At 34.8% G+C, this 6913-nt stretch overlaps 1 long non-coding RNA gene across 1 annotated transcript; it reads left to right on the top strand.

Moving 5' to 3' along the window:
• The first annotated feature begins 4958 nt into the window (after positions 1-4958).
• Positions 4959-6128, top strand: LOC137244070 (uncharacterized). The gene is made up of 3 exons (XR_010950787.1): positions 4959-5480; positions 5541-5619; positions 5687-6128. It is a non-coding gene; the product is annotated as an uncharacterized lncRNA (long non-coding RNA).
• The last annotated feature ends 785 nt before the right edge of the window (positions 6129-6913 follow it).

The following is a 6913-nucleotide window of genomic DNA, read 5'->3' as shown; positions in this document are numbered from 1 at the left end:
ATAAATTATGGCACATTCCATAGCCACATTGCATTGATAGTCACCTTTTTCCAATCGGAGATTGATTTTGATGGTGGGCCCATGCTATTGATATCTTTATCTTTATTTTTTGTTTTGGAAGCCTTTTCCTATTTCAGGATTTTCGGCCATAGTGCTTACTAAGAAAGTCAACTGAGTTTTGTTTATAGACCTAATGTGATATAAAATAATTCTTAACTAAGTTTAATAAGCAATAAACAATCCTTAAATTTTATCGAGTGTTGTTCCCCCCTTTCAGTTTTGCGAACAAATTCTATACATTCACGTGGAAAAAAATTTGTTGACGGTTAGGGTAATTTTTCGAAAATGGGAAATTTTTCACATGTGAAGTTCACAATGAGAACAGAACAAATGTGGGAATTTTTCCATTGGGAATTGCATTCACGCGAAGTTCAATAAGGCTGTTTATTTTTTAAAGACCTGGCAAAGTTGACATAGTTCCGCCATGTACTTAAATAAGCTATCTGAATTTCAACATGAGTTCAATACATATTATGGGCCATGTATTTACTTATTTATATATATTTAGTCTATGGTATTACAAAACCTTACAGACTAGATAACAATACATTATTAAAATAAAACTTGACTTACAATTATAAAACAACTTTAAACAAGCAAGGACTTAAAAATAGAAAAATTGGAAAAAATTTCCACATGAATATTATTATAGTAAAGTTAGCATTCGTGTTATTGGCTCATACTGAGCATAATTGCGCCTACAATATTCAATATGAAAGAGATCACAGTGACGTAAAGATCTACATGGAACATTAAGCTTTATGAGTTCTAGCAAAGGAGGTTAATCAATATTCCCATTAAGTAGGCCATAGAGGAACAAGAGTCCAGAAATTGTTCTTCTAACCTCAAGAGTTTGCATATCAATCTATCTACAGCGCGAAATATATGAAGGAATAGCAAGTCAAACCTTAATTGGAACAAAGCAAAGTGCAGGAACCTTTTTTGAACACATTCAAGTCTATTCGAATGGATAGCGTAGAAGGGATTCCAAACTATGGCCGCATACTCATGCTTGGACCTAACAAAAGCATAATAAAATATTTTTTTCGTGTAGGGATCCTTAAACTCACAACTATTCCGTTTTATAAAGGCAAGAGCGGCATAAGCCTGAGGTATAATAAAGTTAAGATGCTCTGTAAAAAAGAAATTGCAATCGAACACAACACCAAGATCCTTAATTTGGTAAGAGAATTTAGAGCAAAATTCGAAATGAAATACGAGGATTGAAGGAGCCCCTGCAAAAATTGTTGGATTACGTGTTCCATTTTCTTCATGTTGGAGTACTCTAACAATACTCCTTTGCAATGCGTTTGCAAAGTTCAATTATATGGTTGGCTCATCTGTAAAGCAACAAAATATATCTGTTCAAATTGTCAAAATCTGTGTATTGGTGTTGGTGCGAATTATATGGAATGGAAACAAATAACTGATAATAAAATTTTACTCTGATAAAATGCAACCGCGCACTGGTTTTATGTATACATACCAGGGATGATAAATGGATTTTTTCATTTTAATTTAAGTTATTTTATTTTAATTTATTTTTAACTGATCTTAATTCTTCCCAAAACTGCATATATTTAAATTCTTGAATTTTTAAGGCTCTCATGCTCTGCTAAAGCTATAAATTCAGAATTAATTTTCTCTGTTTTATCAAATGCAGATTTCGGAAACAAGCCCATAACTAACTAGTATAACATTCATTTCTGTATCGAAATGTTCTTGAAAACTCTTTAAAGTCTGCCCTCCTAAGAGGGCTGTTACAATAATGATAGTTTACGTCTTTTAAAGATTTATCAATTTTGTTGGGAAATACCTCACAAGCGGCCATTGAAGCTAAATTTAAAATGTGACGAACACATCCATTAACATGCAGATTTGGAACAACTTGCTCCAGCCTTGCTTGTACTCCGCTTTTTGCTACCATCATGACCGAGAAATTGTCGGTAGTGAAACCAATCATTTTTTCAAGTGGCATTGAATTGTCTTTCAAAGATTTAATAATGGCATTAAAAATGCCCTCCGTACTACAATCCGTCAAAGGTATCAAATATAAAAATCTATCAATGCACTTTTTATCAAAAATTCGAATTAAAACTGCCAAATTTTTTGATATACATATGGGGTTGGGTCGATTTGTATGGAAGAAAGTTAACCGATATCGCGCCATCGATTTTTCGATAGGCTCAGAAAAAAAAGGTCCACTACGCATACCCAAACAAATAATTTTCGCGCCTGCGAAAAAAAGTCGATTTGTGGACCAAAATTCTTCTAATTTTCAAAAAACTGCATTTACCAATTTTGCATTTGCCAATTTACACGAAAAAAATACATAAAAAATGATTTGGAGCCTTGGGAATGAAAAAAAATAAAATAATGTATAAAAAATCGAAAAAATTGCTGAAATTTCGTAGGCTCGAAAATTATTTTTTTGGGTATGCGTAGTGGATTTTTTTTTTTCCTGAGCCCAAATCCTGTCGAAAAATGGATGGCGCGATATCGGTTAATAACTCGACCCAATCTAATGCATATATCAGTCGTTTCAGCTATTATTAAGAGTAAAAATTCTTCTGACAAAATGCAATTATGGATTTATAGTTTTCTGGCCCTGTTATTTGAGTTATTTTTTCTGTGCTTTAATTCTATTGATGCAAAATTTGTTCACAATTTTAGAATCAGTTATGCTATTTTTCATAAGCATATTTAAATGATCCATAATTGCAAATGGTGAATTGTGCTCGGCAACAAAACAACTTAACTATACATTTTCTTCGAAAAATTTAAAATTTTTTTGTACATTCAGAGCTGCTTTGCAAACGACTTGAAGTGTAGTACTGTATGTTACAAAAATGTACCAAATATGTCAATGTAGTACCAACGTACTTTCGGGAAGCGAAATGTACCGAAAATGTACCATAATTATCATCACTGATACATACTATAGTATAGAGAAATATTAGTTTCTTTATTCACGCAAATGCTAAGTAACATAAAAATATTCGTAGTACAAAATATAAAATTTGTATTGCCCCTCTTCATTTACTTTCATTTTAAATTAAATTCACTCCGATAATTCTTTCCGACACAATTCCTCTTTAGTACTTTGGCATATGATCCTCTGTGGGTACTCCATGGAGTACTACAGTGAAAGTACTTTGGAAAGTACTCTCACGTATGTACTCTATGGAATACTCACAAACAAAGCGATAGTGGGATCACCTACTCCTCTCCTAGGACATCGCAATGTTAATTGGAGCACATTTTTTGTATGAGTACAGATTAGTTTTGGAACACTCCTATACTCCTAAAGGAGTATTCCCTATACTATTTATGGAGTACTCGCGTTTTTTGAAGTGGCGTTCGCGTTTTGTGGTAAGTAACGGAGCACCATTTGTCAACGTTTAGACTAGCTTATTTCGTCTACACCAGTCATCGAAACGGTTAAGCTCATGTTGAATAATTTCAATATCACTGTAACTTTTTACCATCATGAATATCTTCAAGTCATCAGCATAGAAAAGATGATGACAGAACTTAAAACAGGAACTGTCATCATTAATAAATATTAAAAATAATAACGGTCCCAGTATACTACCCTGAAGTACCCCCGAAGTAGCAATGTAAGGAGATGATTTCGCGTCGTCAACAACAACATAATTAACCCTAATGGTAAGATAAGACTTAGTCCACTCGAGAAACTGATTAAGCATACCCAGCGGGGATAACTTACTCAGTACTCAGTTACTTATCAGTGTAGATAGCATCCACCGGACTCCAAGGTGGTAATTTGTTTGTGTAATTCATTGGTGGTAATGTCAAAAATACTCTGAGAAATGTTCGTACTGTCAAAATTCATGAGAAAAGTTGCAATCAGCTTGGCTGATGCTTTCCCTTTAATGACTCCGCCATCAATCAGCTTTGCCAGCATAGTTTGAAATTAATAATCAACATAAACGATTTGATTTCGTTTTGTTACATGGTACAATTACCAGGTAGAAGCATTAGCGAAAATGCAACCCTCCCGTGTATTTTGTTGTTGCCGATTGTATATAAACTGCCAATCGTTCTTTCAGTTTCTTCTGTCAAAAGTGATGGAAGAAGAAAAATGTCACATGTAATTTTCGTCAACAAAGCCAAAACAAAAAAAGAAAAAAGTTGGTTTGCTGATGAAGCTGGAGAAAAAAGACATTTTAAATGGAAAATAAAGGTAATTAGCTGATTTCTAAATGATATATATTTAATTAATTGTTATTATTTATTTACATATAGGAGCTGAATCACTTCTTCAACCTTTCCAGCGCATCAACTCTTGGTAATGCTATACGACAGCATGACACTGATAATATGAGTCCATAAATATCGAGAGGAGTGTTAAAAGACGCGCATTGACCTCGACAACAATAATCAGAAGGCGGAGGTAAAATATTTTGGGTAATAGTCTAGTTGAGGGGTCGACTGCTAATACGCTACCAAAAATATCGAGAGAGGTGTCAAACGACGCGTATTAATCTCGAGAACAATAATCCGATGGCGGAAAAGAAAAATATCTCTGTCCGGAGATATTTGCATTTGAAGTTGGCGATTTCCATGTGGTTGTTGTTGTGTTGGTACCCCCAAAAAAAATTGTGCATCACCGTGGCGGTAGCCACGGTTATACCACACACCCGGACTTGGCATGGCGTAGCCCAGGGTTATTTTTTTATGATCGCGGCCGAAGGCCGCCAACGCAGAAAGGTGTTCTGCGCAAAAATACTATGGATCCGACCCCCGGTTTCGGAGGTACCCGCGGGTCTTTTTTCGGTTTTTCGTTAATATCTTTTGAACGCGTTAAAATTTTTATTTTCCGCCTTCGGATTATTAATACTGATGTCAAGACGCGTCGTTTGACACCTCTCTCGATATTTTTGGTAGCGTATTAGCAGTCGACCCCTCAACTAGACTATTACCATATTTTGTGTTGGACAAGAGATATTTACAAAAGAAGTTGAAAATTTTCAATTGAAAGTTTTCATATGCGCGTTGTAATGTTGATGATATTTGTACCCACAAAAAAAATTGTGGACATAAGTGTTTTCCGCAGATATAGTTTTGGTCTCCAACCCGGTGTTGGACCCACCCAGATTAATTTTTTATAAGCGCGGCCGAAGGCCGCCAGCGCAAAAATACTATGGATCCCACCTCGGTCTCGAAGCACTCCGGGGTCATTTTTCGGTTTTTTGGGAATATCATTTGAACGAGCTAAAATTTTTCTTTTCCGCCTTCGGATTATTGTTATTGGATTTGGTGCTGCATGTTATCTTGCACTCAAAGAAATGGAATATGATAAGAAATTTATAGATTTTCTGTCGAAACGTTTATATGATCGCATCACTTCAAGATTATCATATGGTATACATATGTAATGGTGATGCAGAGCAAAGGTATAGTGGTTTATTAAATTTATCATTACTTATGGCCTTAAAAGATGTGGCGTTGTCTAGTGCCTCAGCATGTACTTCTGCATCACTGGAACCTACGTGCGATTGGAACTGATGAGAATTTGGCACATAGCTTAATAAGGTATACGAGTTTACTGTACTGAATTGTTTAGTTAATTTGAAAGTAATTTATTGTTAAATTTTTATAGGTTTGGTATTGGTTGTTTTACCACCATTGAAGAGATTAATTATATTACCGATACCTGCATCAAACATGTCGAACGTTTACGTGAAATGTCTCCATTATGGGAGATGGTGCTAGAACCAACATTAATTTTGTTTATGATATATAAATAAGGGACCATTTTGTATTGCATGCATCTTTTAGTGTACATATGTATTTCTAAGCAGTTTAATGTAAAGTGAGATACAACTTTTTTGGAATTATATTGTTCCTACTTTATCTGCCCAAGGCCGTTATTTTGTAGTATTAAAATTATATTGGGAAATGCTATTGCTAAATGTTTTTTGTAGTGGACCTTATTTTCAATACATGTATGTATGAGTGCTAACGTTACTGTCTCCAAGAGATGTTGAAAATTTGGGATGAGATTGTATATAAAATGCTGAGCTAATAGTATGTTCATGAATAAGTACTGATTTATTTTAAAATTTCATGTATTTTGCAAAGTAAAAATTAAGTAATTTAGTAACCTAATAAATATCGAAGATACATAATAACGTTAAATGTTGGAAACTCGTCGTGTTGGTATTTGAGGTGCAGATTTCTTTGAAGAATATGTACTCCATGTCTTTAGATGTAATCTTTTTTAATTAAAAAAAAGCACGGTTGTGTTGGATACTAGTTCGGTTGTAGTACTGACTTCAATTACGGTTCCGGAATTTCGGCTTTAGGTTGGATCTGGTATCGGTACCTGCTACGGTAAAAGTTCGGCTTGGAATATTTCCGTTTTCAACCCCAGTGTCGGTTATACTCCAATTTTTTTCTTGTCATAATATGGATGATATAAATAATCCAAAAGTAAATCTATAGCATTTAAAACATAATTCTCTAGCAATATTTTCTCTTCGCAAACTGTTTGTTGCCCTGATAAGGGCAGCTTTTCGTAGGTATAATTGTTTAGCATTTTTTTTCTCTTTGTTGACTAGTGGTGGCCCTGATAAGGGCCGTTTTGCGTATACTTGTATAGCATATTTTCGCTCTTTGTAAACTAATGGTGGCCCTGAAACTAGGGGAGGTTACAACGTCTGGGTTTCACGGCTTATTCGTGGTACATAATGCATATCCGTTTGTGTGCTGCAGCTGTTCCGTGCGAAGTATTGACCTTTCGCTCCAACGGTGTCACTTAAAAAAAAGCGAACATGTAGAAGGGACTTTATTATTTATCCTTCGTCCTTCCTTCACTTTGTAGCGG

The sequence above is a fragment of the Eurosta solidaginis genome, chromosome 1, assembly GCF_040869045.1.
Source record: "Eurosta solidaginis isolate ZX-2024a chromosome 1, ASM4086904v1, whole genome shotgun sequence".
NCBI lineage: Eukaryota > Metazoa > Arthropoda > Insecta > Diptera > Tephritidae > Eurosta > Eurosta solidaginis.
This window is presented reverse-complemented; position numbering and strand designations above follow the sequence as displayed.